General features: G+C 40.3%; 2 long non-coding RNA genes across 2 annotated transcripts in view; one reads left to right on the forward strand and one right to left on the reverse strand.

The window, feature by feature from the left end:
• Positions 1–17,378, forward strand: part of LOC145434891 (uncharacterized) — a 75,522-nt gene that overhangs the window by 38,031 nt on the left and 20,113 nt on the right. The window lies entirely within an intron of this gene.
• LOC145434895 (uncharacterized) lies at positions 2,536–4,184 on the reverse strand. Its single transcript, XR_013913624.1, has 2 exons — positions 3,899–4,184; positions 2,536–3,445 (listed from the first exon to the last, which is right to left on the reverse strand). It is a non-coding gene; the product is annotated as an uncharacterized LOC145434895 (long non-coding RNA).

The raw sequence follows: 17,378 nt of genomic DNA on the forward strand, positions 1-17,378 counted from the left end.
TTCCTGTCCTTTGCGTTGGAAGGAAATGAATGGAAAGATCTGTTCTTGCCCAGTTCATTGCCATTGGTGGCACTGCATTCATAAACACAGTAGTATTTCGGCATTATATTTTAGTATATGTTACTAAATATTTCCTTTCCTTTCCTAATTTTATTATTGATGAATAGATAATCATTTAACTGTAATCTTGTCGTTTTTATACAGTCTACACACGGCTATAGGAATACATTGTAGCAGACTATAGGCTTAGGTAAATGCAGCGTCCTCCGTTGCTGCGCCGTATCCATGGCCATCGTCTCTCGATCAATCAGCGTAAAGTTTGGTTTACGGCCGTATAGGTGCACGCAGAAATGGGAGACATTCACAAACCACTTGAGGCGCCAATAGCTCGTCCTGTCGTCCGTAGCTTACACTTCCAAAAATATTCAATTAGGTCATAGCAAAAGCACATTCGCAGTATACTTCATGTCGTATTAGGGAAGTCATACTAAATACCTTAGATAACTTGGAAAAGTTTAGGGCAGTGCTTTTCAACCTTTTTGTGCTCCGTTCGCACTTTTTTTGTAAAATAAATTTCATTCGCACAAACTAATCGAAAATTGTTATACAAAAAGTAGATGAAGATAGGCCTACTTAACAACATTTTGTTCAGATATGCAACAAATTGACTGCTATATAGCTTAAGCTATCAAGTGTCTCAATAAGAAGGCAACTTTTTTCGCTCGTTTTGCTTCCAATTATTTCACTAAAACCCTTCTCGGCCTAACAATGTTGTTGGGAATTTGTACAAAAACGTCTACTAGTGCTTGGATGGCCAGGTCTTAAAATCTGTTCTGCACTCCTATCCGAAATACAGCGTATTTTTCGCGGGTGAAAAATGCTTGCTGGCAAAAATTGTATTTGAGAGCTGACACAAAGGTCCCGCAAGGCTCCAATCTGTCGAAAGGATGAAGAAAAAAAACATGATTGTGTTGAGGCTTTTTCTTTATTTCTTTGGAACATAGGGTGCAAAACGATCAAGGAGAGTAGGCACATTAGAGCTCGCTACCTGATGATACGTTGATCCATCTTCTGTCTCGCAAGTTTATGATAAGAGCAACTAACTCATGATACTGTGTGTCATACTCTTCAGCTCAATCTAACTTGAGAATTCATGACAGTTTAATAACGGCAAAAAAACAGCTTTTAGACTACCACCAAAATCTGAGTGTTTGTGACATCTCGCGACCCGAGCCTCACCCATAAAAAGGAATTTATTTATAACATTACAGTTGTATTCTACATTTTACGAGCATGTAGGACATACAGAACGCGCGAACCACAATTCTACCCCCCAACACAGCTCTACAACACATGTCTGACGCACGCGATTTCAAATTAGGACGCTTTAAATTCCTCTGGGTATCGCGGTTGTACTACTGTCTACTCAGATTGCAAGAACGGGACTATTCCGTGCAGACAACGGAACATATCTCGAAAGGTTTGGCCACCCAACATCGGTAATTTTTAGACCGAGGTTTTGTCGCCGCTTATGTTTTTGACACCGCATGTTATCAGCGGTTTGTTTGCCAAAACTTGACGTCTTCATGTGCCACCACGCAGAAAGGGGTTGGCCTCGAAATGAATGAGTCTCATAGGCCTGAACTCGCTCGTTACACACCCCTACGGCCTACACTAGTTCATCCCAGCGGTCTTCGACCATGTTTCCCAGAAAAAGACAGTCGGACAAATCTTATCATGAATTCTCAAGCGTGTCTCGCTTATTGGCTATATACGACATGTAGAAACGATCGCAGGACTTTTTGCAATAAATTCAATAAATATTAAATACATATCAACAGATAGCTCTGGCACCGTGTAAACCCAAAATTATACCCTTTGCGGTCCATACTGTAGTAAATTACCCTTGAAGGGGTAAAAATTTGCGTTACAGTAACTTGCAAATGTGAGTCTGTAATGATGGTATTTACTACTATATCCTCGTGCCTCGCGCAAATCGAACAGTTATTACGAAAATATGATGATTGTTTAGCGAAAGAAAGCAGAAAGTCAATTTGACGTCATTTTGTCCAGCCTGTCGCGGGCTCAGATGATGTACTGTATGTCTGCCAATATAATATAGAGATTGTAGGGATCTTTATACTGACAGTACACCAGCTTCAAACCAGGCTTTTGGTTACGTAATAATTAGAGTGCGGGAATATTAATTCACTACGGCTTGTGAGGGCTACGATGAGTGGTGCGTCGTATTAAAGCTTTACAATTGCGTCGCAACTACAAAAGTTACACTGATCTTAAATTTCCTATTAGGTTTATTTGAATTATTCCACGCCAGAAAAGTTGACAATTGTTCACGGTTTTCATTCGCACTTGATCAGGATTTTCATTCGCACCATTCGCACTACCTTCGTCATTCGCACTCGATCCGGATTTTCATTCGCACTGTTCGCACCACGTTCGTCATTCGCACTGCAATATTTTTCATTCGCACAAGTGCGAACCGTCACACAGGTTGAAAAGCACTGGTTTAGGGAATCTAAATTAAACAACAACCAAATTAAACCCACATTTTCCAATTATCAACTAAACCACATTAGAGAAATCACAAATAGGAAGGACTTAATTATTAACATTTCGGATAAAAATTTAGGTTTCTGCATGAATTGGACCAATTGGTATAGCAACGAATCTATTAGGCAATTAGAACAAGACATTTACTCACCCATCAACTTGAATTTGGAAACTATATTAGATAGGGCACTCTGCGACAGGAATACTATTACCGAGAAGCATGCAGAAACCCTAGGACCATTAAACGTCGCTTTTTTAGAACTTACTACCATAGAAAACTGCCACAACCCCTTATTCAATCTACTCCCAAAACCCCACAAACTAGGACTAGGACCTTTTAACGCTAAACATGAACCAACACTTAAAGGTAGACCTATTATTTCGGCTCATTCTTGGATCACAGTAGAACCCGGTAAGCTTTTAGGCAATATCCTGACAGAGTGGAAGAACGAATACATCGAACACCTCGAGAGCATAGGCATTACACCCACACTAACAAAAAACAGCCATAACATCGCCACCGCTCTCGATAATACAATTTTAACCAGTACACCTTTCAACATCCAAATTATTACCTTCGATTTTGAATCTTTATATACCAACATAAAGAAATGAGGACGTCATGTATGCCTTGAACCAACTTAAAAATACCCTCATCATCCCGAACCGTATTTTCAACCTTGCTGTCGATCTCTTCATCTTCTGTCAAAAACTCTGCTACTTCTCTGCTGATAATCTGTTCATTCTAAAAGATGGATTAGCTATGGGAAGTTATTACTCCGCCCAATCCGCAGACCTTACCCTCGCCATATTTGAAGAAGATTTGATATCCGAAATTTCCACGACCTGGCCCATCCAATTCTTCCGTAGATACCTAGATGACGGACTTATTATAACCAACCTCCATCCTTCTCACCTCCCCTATTTCACCCATTGCATCTCCCCAATTTAGCCCAGTCATTTCAATATCACCATTAATTGCAACCCCATCCACAACCCTTTCCTTGACCTCACCCTTCGTTTCGACCATAGAACCCTCACCAAGGGATTGATCGATTACAACACTTTCTGCAAACCCGCCTCCCTTTACACTTATATCCCTTTCGACTCCAACCATCCCACCTACACCGGAATTATTGCCACTGAACTCACCCGTTACCAAAGAACCAATTCGAACCCCACTATCTCCAGAACACCACTTACCGATTCAAAAAACGACTTACTAGATTAGGATACCCCGACCGACTTATTAGATTAGGACACAAAATCACTAATAGCAATACCTAAAAAGAAACCCACCCCTACTAATTCGACCTTCATCACTTACCCCTTCTCCAAAACCTTTGACCATAGGAAACACATTCGGCGCATCACCCAACCCACCTACCCTTTTCCTTTCCGCATCGGTTTCGAATATAGAAGAAAATGAAAACAATTGGTCACCAATAACAAACTAATACATCGTAAAATGAAGATGTGGAAAGAAAAAGTTACCAAAAAAAGAAATTGATAACACCTTGGAAAAAGAATTGAATTTGTACGACTATATTTATTACCTTTTTATTTCTATATTACATTTTACACCTCATACATCTGTTTTTCTTTACATTTAGACATTAGTTATTACTATTAACTATTTTATTGTTACTCTTTCTTGTTAATATATGTTTCTATAAACAGACTCGACTCTTTCTTGTTAATATACACCGTATCCATACATAGAGTCCACAATAAATACAGTTTTATATAAGGTTTTTGATTTTCTCAATCACTTCGAACTTGATACACATAACCAATTCCCTTCTACTACAGGACAAGAAAAGACTCCACACCATCTTCTTCCTATACTTTCCCACACACACATACCCAGATATCTGTCTTACTTCTTCCACAGATCTCTTTGCCAGCACCCCATGTTTTATTCTTTCTTTATATCTCCTGTAATTCAAATAACAATTGAACACACACCTACACTAACCCGTAACCGCATGCCATATCAAGCCTTCATTTCACAACCCTAACCCACCACATAATAATATATCCTTAACATAACTCTAACCCACTACCTCATTATATCAACCACAAACCATAGCCCTAACCCACTACCCTATAGGGTGATTTCATCGATACGATTCGAAAATGACTCATCTAAAAGGAGATAGTTTTACAGCAAGTACCGTGGCTAGCTAACTCCAGTTTTTTTTTATGGTATTCGTGGTGTTTGTCGACTACTATGGTCATTTACACCATGTCGATATTCTTCAATTTTATACCGTAACTGCCGACTTATAGTACGGCCCACTTATAGGCTTTTTTAAAGATACCGTTTCACGGATGAGGCGAGGGTAAGCCTAGATAATCATCCAACACATGGGCAGGAATTCTGGAGTCGACCTCGGTCGAACTCGAACCTGCAACCCATTGGTGTCGCAGATGTAGGAGAAGTTTCGCACGTAAACAGAATTCAGTTTCCGTATCGAGCGTTCACAGGAAATAAGCATTTATCACTCAAGTTAGTTTATACGGGAAGCATTTGAAGTCTGTCTTCCATAACACCAGGTCCTGGACAAATTCCTTGAGGAAGTTGATCCTGTGATCCTCCATACTGCGTTTAGGATTCTTGACTCCGCAGTTTATCACTTCGAACAACGATATAAGACTTGGGCTTATATACTTCGAACAACGATATAAGACTTGGGCTTATATAAAGTTGAAGCCAAACCTATTGCACCTGTTTATATGGAAATCCGCAAGATAAGAAATGATAAAGTAAAAGTAGCTACAGAGGCTACTATAAATTGAGAGGATAAGGTCGATAAGAAAAGATTAGAATCGGTCTGTTACCTCCATATGGATTGGGGGCGGAGAAAGAGGAGTTGAGAGGAATTTTTTATCTTCCAGTCAGAACTTTAATAAATTGTCCATTCCTAGACTGCCATCAGCAGCAACGGCATGAACTTGAATGTCCTGTCCATTCACGGCGTTACTGTCAAAATTTCAAAGCTATACATCTCCCCCATTAGTGACAGTTGCAGGATACCACTCAGCATGGTGAGAGATTTCTCCTTTGACAGTGCGCAAGTAAAATATACTGGGCAATAATCAAAAATTGTAGTCCGCAACCTTATTGAAAACAAATTCGTAGTTCAGCGCGTAAAACTTGCTGAATCACAGTGAGAGTTAAATTCGTAGTTCAGCGTGTAAAAAACTGTTTAATCACGGATGGGATGCAATAATAAGAGTTAGTTAGATTCGTAGTTCAGCGTGTAAAAAACTGCTGACTCACAGATGGGATGTAATAATAAGAGTTAAATTCGTATATCAGCGTGTAAAAAACTGTAATAATAAGAGTTAGATTCGTAGTTCAGCATGTGAAAAACTGCTGAATCACAAATGGGATGTATTAATAAGAATTAAATTAATATTTCAGCGTGTAAAAAAACTGCTGAATCAGAAATGGGATGCGATAATGAGAGTTAGATTCGCAGTTGAACGTGTAAATAACTGCTGAATCACAGAGGGGATGTGTAGCGAGTTTGCACACCATAGAAAAGTTTGCATCAACAAAGCCCACCAATTTTCCTTTGATATCACCAAACACATTTTATCTTGGGAATGTTTTACTTACTATTCAATTGTATATTGAAGAAAGCAAGAGAGCTTTGCTTGTAATAATATGCTGATATGCAGCAGGTAAGCGACAAGGTATTTCCAGAGCCCTTCAGGGTGATCTCTACTTCCCGCGGGGTCAAATTTTCCCTATTTCAATCTGATTGAAAATGAAAAACTATTTGCCAGTCATTCAATTCAGTCCCTCGCCAATCTGGTCGTGGTATACCTAAATAGAGACATGACAGCTTCTTGGCCACCATAAAATTGAAAACTGACTGCAGTGGCTCATACATACTGAACAAGGTCTCAATCTAATAAGTCGGTCGAGGTATCCTAATCTAGTAAGTCGTTTTTTGAATCGGTGAAATGTGTTTTGGAGATAGGAAGGGGGTTGAATTGGTTCTGTGTAGGGGGAGGGGGGTCGAATTGGTTCTGTGGTAACGGGTGAGTTCGGTGGCTATAATTCCGGTGTAGGTGTGGGAGGGATGATTGGAATCAAAGGGATATAAGTGTAAAGGGAGGCGTGTTTGAAGAAGGTTTTGCAACCGATCAATCCCTTGGTGAGGATGGGGTTGCAATTGAAGGTGATCTTAAAATGACTGGGGTCAATTTGGGAGATATAATGGATGAAGTAGGGGAGGTGTGATGGTTGGAGGTTGGAAATAGTGAGTCCGTCGTCTAGGTACCTACGGAAGAATTGGATGGGTCAGGTCGTGGAGATTTGAGATATCAAACTTTCTTCAAATATGGCGAGGGTAAGGTCTGCGGATCGGGCGGAGTTATAACTACCCATTGCTAATCCATCTTTTTGAATAAACAGATTATCACCAGAGGAGAAATAGCAGTGTTTTGACAGAAGACGAAGAGATCAAGGTTAAGGATTGGGTCCGGATGGTGAGGGTGTTTTTAGTTGGTTCAAGGCATACATGACGTCCTCATTTCTTATGTTGGTATATAAATATTCAAAATCAAAGGTAATAATTTGGATGTTGAAAGGTGCACTGATAAAAATAGTATTACCGAGAGCGGTGGCAGAAAAGTTAACCGGGTTCTACTGTGATACAAGAATAATCCGAAATGATATCTGCCTTCAAGTTTTGGTTCATGCTTAGCGTTGAAAGGTCCTAGTCCTAATTTGGGGGGTTTGGGAAGTAAGTTGAATGAAGGGATGTGGTAGTTTTCTTTAGTTCTAAGTTCCAAGAAGCGACGTTTAATGGTCCTAGGGTTTCTGGATGTTTCTAAGTGATAGTATGTCTATCACAGAGGGCCCTATTCAATATATCATTTCCAAATTTAGGTTAATGGGTGAGTAAATGTTTTGTCCTAGTTGCCTGAAAAGTTATCCAAGGTATTCAGTATGACATCCCTAACATGACTTGTAGTATACGCCGATTGTGCTTTTGATATGACCGAATTGATTTATTTTAAAGTGGAAGCGGAGTGGGTTTCAGGAATGGGTTTGGGATTTTTGATCTCTCTGGGGGTTATTTTTTAAAAGTAAGTTAAGTACGGAATGGTTGACTTCGTTTTTATATCTACTGGGGGATCGAAATTGTTCGGTGGGTATAAAGGAGGGGTCAATCCTGAAATATATGACACTGTACGTGTTGTGAAATGGGGTTTTAGGCTTATTAAATTCGTCTGAAGAATTTTTATTACTCAAATATGCTGTGTGGTGATGACGAGGTCATGAATGTCTTGATAATATTGGTTGATAATTTTAGTAATGGTGTTGGTTAATTTGGGGTTCTTATATTTTCATATTCTTTTATGGTATCAAGTTTTCCACGAGCCGAATTCAGATAATTAGTAAGGGTTGTAATTGTAATGGAATGAAGATGGGAGGGGTCGGTCGTTTCGAAGAAATTATGTTGGTGGGTGATAGTGATGTTGGAATTAGAAAAGACCAGAAGTAGTGAGAGGAATTGAAGTAGGTCGGTATGTATAGAGTGGAGTACTTGATAAGTGTAGATGCGGGAGGGTCTGGGATTGATCGGTTTGGTTGACCAGTGAGAAGGGGTTAGTTTTGGTATTGCAAATGCGGGTAAGGGTGTTGGTGGCGCTATGGCGCAGGGTTTTGGATGGGTGTAAGCTCCATGAGAAGTGAAGATTTTGGAGGGCTAGGGTAAGAGTTAGTGCATCGGTGTAACTGCCAAATGAATAATTCTGAATGTGTGAGTCTGTAATTTGATCAATTTTATATGTTAAGTTTCAGCGTATCGGAAGTTGCTTGGATCAAGAAGTGGTCGGCGTAGTAGTCTTCTTCTTTTATCTTCAAGTTTTCTTCTCGATCGTTTTTTTCGATGAATTCTTCAATGTTCTTCCAATGGTTGATAATTTCGTTGCAAACGTGGTTTCTAATAGATTTCGAATTGTAAAGATTGACAATTTGTCTGAATTGTAGTTGGTCAATTATGGCGTGGAAAAACAAGCGCCGTCTTTAGGTATGAAACGAGTTGTGAAGGTGTCTTGATCCAAAAAGAGATCTGTGGATCATCTCTAGTATGAGAAGACTTGAGTGGTGGTACGTAGTGTCAGATTGCATGTAAGAGTTATCGCTTTCAATACAACATGCATTGTAGCAGAATATTTATTAAACTCGAATGCTTTTCAGGTGCCTCTTTTCAAGAGTTAACGGCACACTAAAGGGATGTAGAAGGTAAAACCAAAGGCAGTGGCTATTCGTCCGGAACCGGATGAATAGCCCAAAGCTGTAGACCAGGCTATTCGTCCGGAACTGTGTGACGTAACTATGGGGATAGATGTTTCGTGCTGGTGTTACTAAATAACACCGTCGCCCATGAACGCAAAGTAGAATTTAATGAAATAATAATGAATGAATATTTATTCAAATAATATAATATTTATTTATTCATTTATTCATCTATCTTTAGTAGTCAGAAAAACGCATGGGGTCACGTATGACGATAGTCATGGCTCGCTGCATACAACGTGGCTCGCTGCATACAACGTGTTTTTTTATATGTCGGACGCCGATTGACGGTCGACATAGGCGCCGAACGCTAATTTTCCTTAGGTATGCGAGCTCGATGACGTCACAATGGAATGACGTCATGATCTGACGGAATTGATAATTAGGATCAATAGCATCAATGGGAGACATTCACAAACCACTTGAGGCGCCAACACCTCGTCCTGTCGTCTGTAGTACACATAAACAAAACCGGGCCACTCATATAGCTTGGTCGTCTTTATTCACTAGAAACCAGGTCTGTGACTGCCTGTTGGATTCGGATAACAGAAATAATCTTTTGTATGTATGGCATATAAACATATTTACGCCTGATGCATCTTAGAGCTAGTTGGGTTCAGTGCAATTTATGAATTACCAGGTTACTTCACGTACCGGTATTTTATTTCAAGAAAGTGACGTTTGAATATTAGCTGATGCTGAGTGACATATATTTCATTTTATAGACTGTATTATCATCGATCTACGTTATAACATGCCACGATATTGCTGTGTACCTGGTTGCAAGAGTCGGAGAGGTGGCCATTGATTTCCTACGTCACCAGTGCAGCTGAGGAAATGGACAGTAGCAGTTAAGAGATCTGACCCGAAAACGAAACAACTTTGGACGCCTGATTTGAGTAAAGAGATTGTTTGCTATGGTCATTTTCTTCCGAGCGATTATGAGCCGAAAATGAAACTTAAAAGACTGAAAAAGGAGGCAGTGCCAAGTGTCTTTGAACATGATAAAAAAGCACCACTAAAAACAGCCAGGAAGACGAACAATTCAAACCCATTTAAACCAGAGCCTACTGAAATAATTTATTCCGGAACACATAGCGACCAGGAATTGACAACAGACTCGGAACATGTGGGCATTCAGTGCCAACTGGGTGCTTCGATGCCATCTTTCAGTTTACAAAATATCAAGGATGACCAGAAAGCAGTGCAGTACTTCACTGGATTTGATGACATCGAACAGTTTCTGTTTTTTAAGGACATTGTAATGTACGATTTGCATCGATTGGAGTACACCTGTACATTGCTTTCAAATGAAGAACAAGTTTTTATGACACTGATCAAGTTACGACAAGCTCTTGATCATCAACTGCTTGGCTACATGCTACATGTTTCATGTCTCAGAAGCAACAGTTTCCCGCATCATTAATGCTTGGATCAAGCATATGTACAGTCTATTGTCAAAGTTACCAATTTGGCCTTCAAAACAAGTGATATTGGATACCATGCCAGATGATTTTAAAAGACTCTATCCATCAACGAGAGTAATTATTGACTCAACAGAAATCCCAATTGAGAAGCCATCTGACATCCATGCACAGTCCATTACATTCTCAACTTACAAGAATAGGAATACCATGAAAGTATTAATAGGTATTACACCAAAGGGTGCTGTTTCCTTCATAAGTGACTGCTATGGTGGATCCGTTAGTGACCGCAGCATTATTGAGCAATCTGATTTGCTGGCCGACGCCAGAACAATGTTTGAAAAATGCGACAGTATCATGGCTGATAAAGGATTCCTAGTGCAAGATTTGTTTGCACCCTTTAATGTAAAAATCAACACCCCTACTTTGATGAAAGGCATGACTCGGCTCTCTCAGGAACAGCGGCTGGATGATTGCGCGATCTCCTCAGAACGTGTGCACGTTGAAAGGGTTATTGGTTATGCAAAGACATTCAAAATCATTTATAATGTATTGCCTTACAATCTCCTGCATTTGGGAAATGAAATAGTCTTTATCTGCTTCATGATAGTAAATTTTAGGAAAGGCATAGTTTGATAGGCTATAACAGCGTTTGATGCTTTTATTAATTTGTGTTTGATTAAGTAGCGTTGGTCAGTGTTGATGATTGTTTACTCACAGTAATGCATGGATGTTCTTATTTCCACTTTAATATTAGATCCCGCCATAATAAACCTAAACATCACTCTTTTGGATATGATGACTGTACTGAGCGCGTATTACTACCTAAACGCAAGTTGGATTTTAATTTACTAAACGAGATACAAGAAAACTCCCAATATATAGGTAATTAAAATGTAGCCTACATAATCATTAGAAAGTATCATGGAATTTGGAAATAACAATAATCAACACAACGGCAGAAATAGCTTTAGCTCGGAAAAATATTTTATCAATGCCACATTGCATTCAGCAGTTTTTCATCTTGCGGTGATGCAATCTTGACCACCAAAAAAGGACGCCAATACATTTCGTAGAAATTTTGCAGCTTGGGAATCATAAATTTGGTAACAAATTCTGGGTCAAACTCTATATACTCAATGTGGACATCACGAAATGTATATATATATTACGAAATAACATAGTTTTTTCTCAGCGCAAGCCATTTGGCCTTGTACTTGGGCATACCATTTATGATTTTTTTTCAAATGATAGCCATCTGCAGCAGTCACCAAATATGGAAAATTCTTTCCGAGTGTTATTAGCTCATCCCTTGCCGTGTAGGGGCACTTGACCTCCAACACACTATCAGGGAGTACCATAGCATCAGGTGTTGCTGCAATATATGGAAATTCTGGATGTATTATGAGTCCAGACCTCGAGATTTTTCGACCGGATAAATGGGAGAAGGCATCTTTCGCGGCTGTTTCATACAAACTCCCATGTATAATGGCATCTGATCTTAAATCACTATTGTTGTACATCGATTCGCACAATTTCCACATGTCACGTCGATCAGTAGCAGATAGGATTTCTCCAAATCTTGATGCTGTTAAGCGCCACTTTCTTTCAAAATACCACCGAGGGGATTGACGTTGCTTGATTGTCGCCTCAAATATTTCTGCAGCTTTCTCTGGTGGGCACTTAAAATTTATCAACATAATTGGGATTAAGCATTGACGTGAGAAATATCATACTTACAGCAAGAGCTTGATCAATCCAGTACTCCCCGAATGGCCTTTCTAAATAATGGTGATCAATCATTGCAGCATGCATGTAATACCTGAACTTCTTTGAGAAGGATGATGGAACGTTTGCAATGTTTCTGTGCATGCCTTTGAAATTTGAACAGTCTTCGACTGCTTATAGTCCAGCAACATCAGAGCAAGACATGATAAATGCTTGCAAATTGCATTTGGACCGCTTCGCTTCCTCCTGGGCATTCACATTCACTGAACAGGAGTTCCCCACTGTTCTTACAACATATCTTGCTCCAATAACTGACATGCCTCTTCATCGATGCTTTAACAATGGCAGTGAAATAGTGTAAAGTCTCAATCAATAAAGCTGAGCAGGCCTTCGCGCACATCCCTTCTAACATCACTTTTCCCTTTTTCAACGATTTCACTGTCTTCGATCCTTCCTTTCTCCCAAATTTAATAAAATACGCCTGTATAGGGCATCCTGAGAGTGGTGGAATTAATTCAAAATTCACTGGTTCATAACCAAATTTGGGCCACTCTAGTAACTCTGTACTCCTGACATACGACGTTCTACCAAAATCATCATTCCTGTCATAAGCGAGCAGCCTGCAATGCAAAAAGTAACATTGATCCAGAGTGTCATTACCAGTTGGAAAATCCATAGCTTCTCAACTTACGTAGCAGCCTCTAGAGGCAAGCTCACATGCTACAGCTTAGTTCGGTCTCAATCTGCACTTTTTCAAATATAGTTGCGTATTGCACCATGTAACTAAATGAACTTAGATTGTACCATTCTTACGGCGTCATATCTGATCAAAACTAGCTCTATATACAACCACATGTATAAATAAATGACTTTCATAACTACCTTTCTATAAGTTCCGCTTTCCTGCCACATGTCCGAGCATTCCTACTGCCCAGCTCTTTTTTGAGATCGTGCACCGTCCATGAAGAATAATCCGTCGACATTTTCTATTGCAATAGCCACAAGCTAGCTAGGATATCAAAATACAACAGTGAAGACGACGTTTATATTGGTATCCACTGTAAACAGTGGATCACTAGGGCGAGGTTCTGGCGCCCCCAAGTGTATGAATGTCTCCCATTCATGAGGGTTAAGTGCATGCATAAATGACGATTATGCAATATCTGCGTGTTAACAAACTTGCGCGTATGATAAGCTTGTCAACGAGTCCAGAAGTGTTGTCAATTAGCGAATTCCTGATCGCTAGCGAAAAATTGAATACGTTGCTTATCAACGCGCATCACGTAACCTCAGCGACGATTTGCGCAAGGCAAAATGTCCGAGTTGTTATGGAATCTGGTCTATAATGGCACTGATTTCAGATTGTTACAACCTTTTTCGTCTTTTACAACTCAAGCCTTGACATTCGACACACATCTTCTGATAGTTATGTTTAGGTACACATGCACGGCGCACTCACAATCGCACATGTCTGCGGACATTCGATGTCATTCAGTCTGAACAGCGATGTCACTCTATCACAATCGCTAACCAGCAAACACCTAACGGCATTGTAACCAAGCCATCGAGAGATCGGAGCCAACGCATGCTAGGCTCTAGACGCGATAGTTGACCAGTAGGGTTGTTCAGATTTGAAAAATTGTCCGGAAGCTTCGGCCATTGTGATCCAACTGATGGTTTAGCACACAAAAACAATTTTATGAGCAATTTTGGTGATCTTCATTGTGATCTTCCTTTTCCTCAAAGCCTCCAAAGATCAGGGGCCAATTCTCCTAATTATTGGGGATTCCCCAGACTTTTTACCTAGGTTTTATTGTAAAGCGGTGCTCCGAGGTGATGATTGTACCTTCAGTGGAGTTTGCAGTTGAAAACGACCGTCTATAGGTGATGAATATCATGGTAATATATCTTTTTGGCAATCGTATTGAACTACATACGCCAGTGCGACCTTCTGCTACATGTGTTGTTATCTCTATAGGCCCACTGCTACTGCTAGTCAGGCTATATGAATGAGACAATTGCATGCATTTCCGGGTGGCTTTTATTTTGTTAACGTTGGTGAAAGATCTATTAAGTAGGAATATAATGTGCAATGCCAGTGCCTCCGGACAATTTCAGCTCGTTTGCAAAATACTGAGTTGTCTAATTTGATGGAGGACCGGAATTTAGTTGAAGAATGTCTGAAACAAAGCGGAGAAGGGTTGTACCTGTCCTGCAAAGAACAAGAGACAAGTCCACTACTCAATATTCCCGTTCACTTATTGCCCGAAGATGACCACGCAGGACTGTCCTGTTCAAACAGTCTAAGAGGTTGCCATAGTGTAAAATAGGACAAGGGTACCTACTGAGCAACATTGTGAAAATCCAACAAGTTCATGATACAAGGCTTGCTCTTGTAACAACAAGAGAGTCAAGTGAAGGCAATGTATGTTTCTGAAACTCAATGAATTTATCGTGAGAACATTTTGAATAATCAAACTTTATGAAACAGATTGTGTCAAAAAATAATCAGCACGTTATAACATTTTCGTGGCTTGCGACAATTGGTATTATCATTGAAAAGATGTTGAAAAATCCAAGTAATTTTCCATCTGTATGCTGAGGATAAGAAGACAATATCACAACCAATGCTTCATAGTTTGTTCCAAATCAGTCTTCTGTCAACTTTACATTCCAGTGTATAGCAGCATGATTGGGTAGGTCTTGTTGGAATGATTCAAATATATCATGTGGAACCTTACAGCGATTAGCCTTTATATGTCTCTTTTATACTTGATATGGATAGCACAAAGGCATCAATATTCCCTCCGCATGCCTGCATGAAAGCACTAAGTAGCATAGTTGCTTGGTTATCAGTCAATTTTAGGCGGTCCAGCTCATCAGTAATATGTTTCTTTCTATGAGCTTGAAGTTCAATAAATGAAGGATATTTGATGGCAGCATCATAATCAGAGGGTGGTGTACTGGTTTCCTTCCCAGGTGACGAGGACATTATTGTAGCAAATTCATCACTAGAACTTATGCTCGCAGATGCTGAAACAGGTTCGTCACTAATCTCAGCCTGGCTTCTTTCAAAGGTCTCATGTTTTCCTGCGAGTCGTGCACTGCGAGAATACTATTGGTCCTCATAAAATGCGATGTCTTCATTTTTCTGAGATGGCTACTACTGCGTCGCAATGTCCAAGGTTCCCCAACTTATCGAGTTCATCACAATTGACATGTTCTTTTGAAGATAATAAAGTTTAAGCGGCATGAAGTTTGGCAACCTCTTCCAACAGTTTGAAGAAGAAATTCCTGCATTTTGGTAGTCTTGGGGCAGTTTTTATAGATATAGCAGATATTTTAGAACTGGGAGTGACTGATACAATCAAATGACTATCCGCTCGAATAGTAACCAGACTTCAATCTTGTTCTTGGTGAATCCGGCACTACCTTCTCCGCTTTGTGTCAGGCATTCTTCTTCTACTAAATTGCACTCTACCATCAAATGGAATTACTCGTTATGTTACAGATAAACTAAAATTGAGGTAAATATTACTGACATTACATATCATACACCTTTCAATACATTTACTCAATCAATCAATCAATCATTCATTTGTCACACCAGTGAAAATCCGGTACGGACCAGGAGGACGACGAGGGGCCGCAAGGCCTTAGTACACAGTCGCCACCTGAAGGAGTATGCACATTATATTCAATGGCACAAAACAAATGACAATAAAAAGTAGCTGCAAATCTCTGCATTTGTTCACGACTTTGCAACCCAACGGCGCTCCTTCGAAGTACGATCCATAACAAACCAGTGTCACCCGTGCAACTAATAAATGCTTCCCATGAACACGATAGACAGGTTTTGAACAGGAAAACGGAGATACATCTGATATTTATAAGACAACATTTAGGCACAATTTTGAAAACAAATATACTACCTTGCAATTCCTTATTTCTGCACAACCGTTTTCAACTGATAACATCACAAAAGCTACAAACTGGTTATACGGTCAACACTACAGAGCACTACGTCAACGTAAACACTCTGGTGTATCAGCTGTAGTAAGGAGAAATGACCTCGGGATCTTTGGGGGCTTTGAGGAAAAGGAAGATCACAATGATGATGACCAAAATTGCTCATAAAAGTGTTTTTATGTACTAAACCATCATTTGGATCACAATGGTCGAAGTTTCCTGACAATTTTTCAAATCTGAACAACCCTATTGACCAGCGATGATATCTTTCGTACCGGGCCTGTGGCAGATGCGATCGCGTAAGCAAGCGATAATATCGTGTGCGCCAAGGCGGATGCGAAAGTGCAGTCGCTAATTGGCCGCGCGCAACGGTTTACCTCGCTCACATAAGCCACAGTAGGTAATGTCGTAAACGGAAATACATTGCGATTCGTTCTAAATAACACAATCGGGACTTATGCCGATACATGCCAAACCGAATTCTAGGTATGCCGCATACCTAAAAAAATGTCTAGGTATGCCTGGCATACCTTGCATACCCAGGTTCGGCGCCTATGACGGTCGACGTGAGTACGGCAGGAGCAGCGTGTCGTGAATGGAGAAGCCAGCGTGTTTGCCGCGGTCGGGCTGAAACATTCGAAGTATGAGGGTCTGTGAAGATATATGCGTCTTGCTACAGCCAAGAACGTTGAGACAGAGCTGATGTGGTAAGGATCTGATAAATTGATAGCGTATTTCAAGAGATTACCAGTGAACCCGGCACTTGGTGAATTCGGCCGCACAAACTCGGCACTTGGAGGAATTGGTACTAGAACACCTTCGCATTAGAAATGCATTTAATGTGAATGAACATCATCAAAAAGGAAATTTAAATGTGTCGTGGCTCGCGGTAGATCTCGTAATCTTGGGATCCTTCCACCTTGTTATCGGGACACCCTAACCCACCCCAAACCTAATATACTCACATCCAACTTTAATAGAACATCTCCAAACTCTAATCTTTGACCCTAACCCACCTCCAATCCTGATGTCCCCGATCCCAAATCTAATATCCCCCTCCCTCAACCCTTATTCCTACTCCCCTTATTCCTACTCCCCTCTTCAGATACCGTAACCTCAACTTTAACCCTAACCCATCTCCATCCCTAATACCTATTGCCCCTCTCCAACCCTAATACGCCCCTCCCTTAACCCTAATATGCCCCCTCCCGAACATTGATATCCGTCCCTCCGAAGGCAAAAAATGATTTATTTTGACGTGATCATGTGAATCATTTGTTGAGGAGGAACACTGGCTTGTCGTGATCGTTAAACGAAGAAGCGCCGCTTGATCTTCCAAAGCTCCGATCTCACATACAACG

This window comes from Botryllus schlosseri, chromosome 3 (assembly GCF_051294905.1).
Source record: "Botryllus schlosseri isolate E-star chromosome 3, Bs_hap1, whole genome shotgun sequence".
Lineage (NCBI taxonomy): Eukaryota > Metazoa > Chordata > Ascidiacea > Stolidobranchia > Styelidae > Botryllus > Botryllus schlosseri.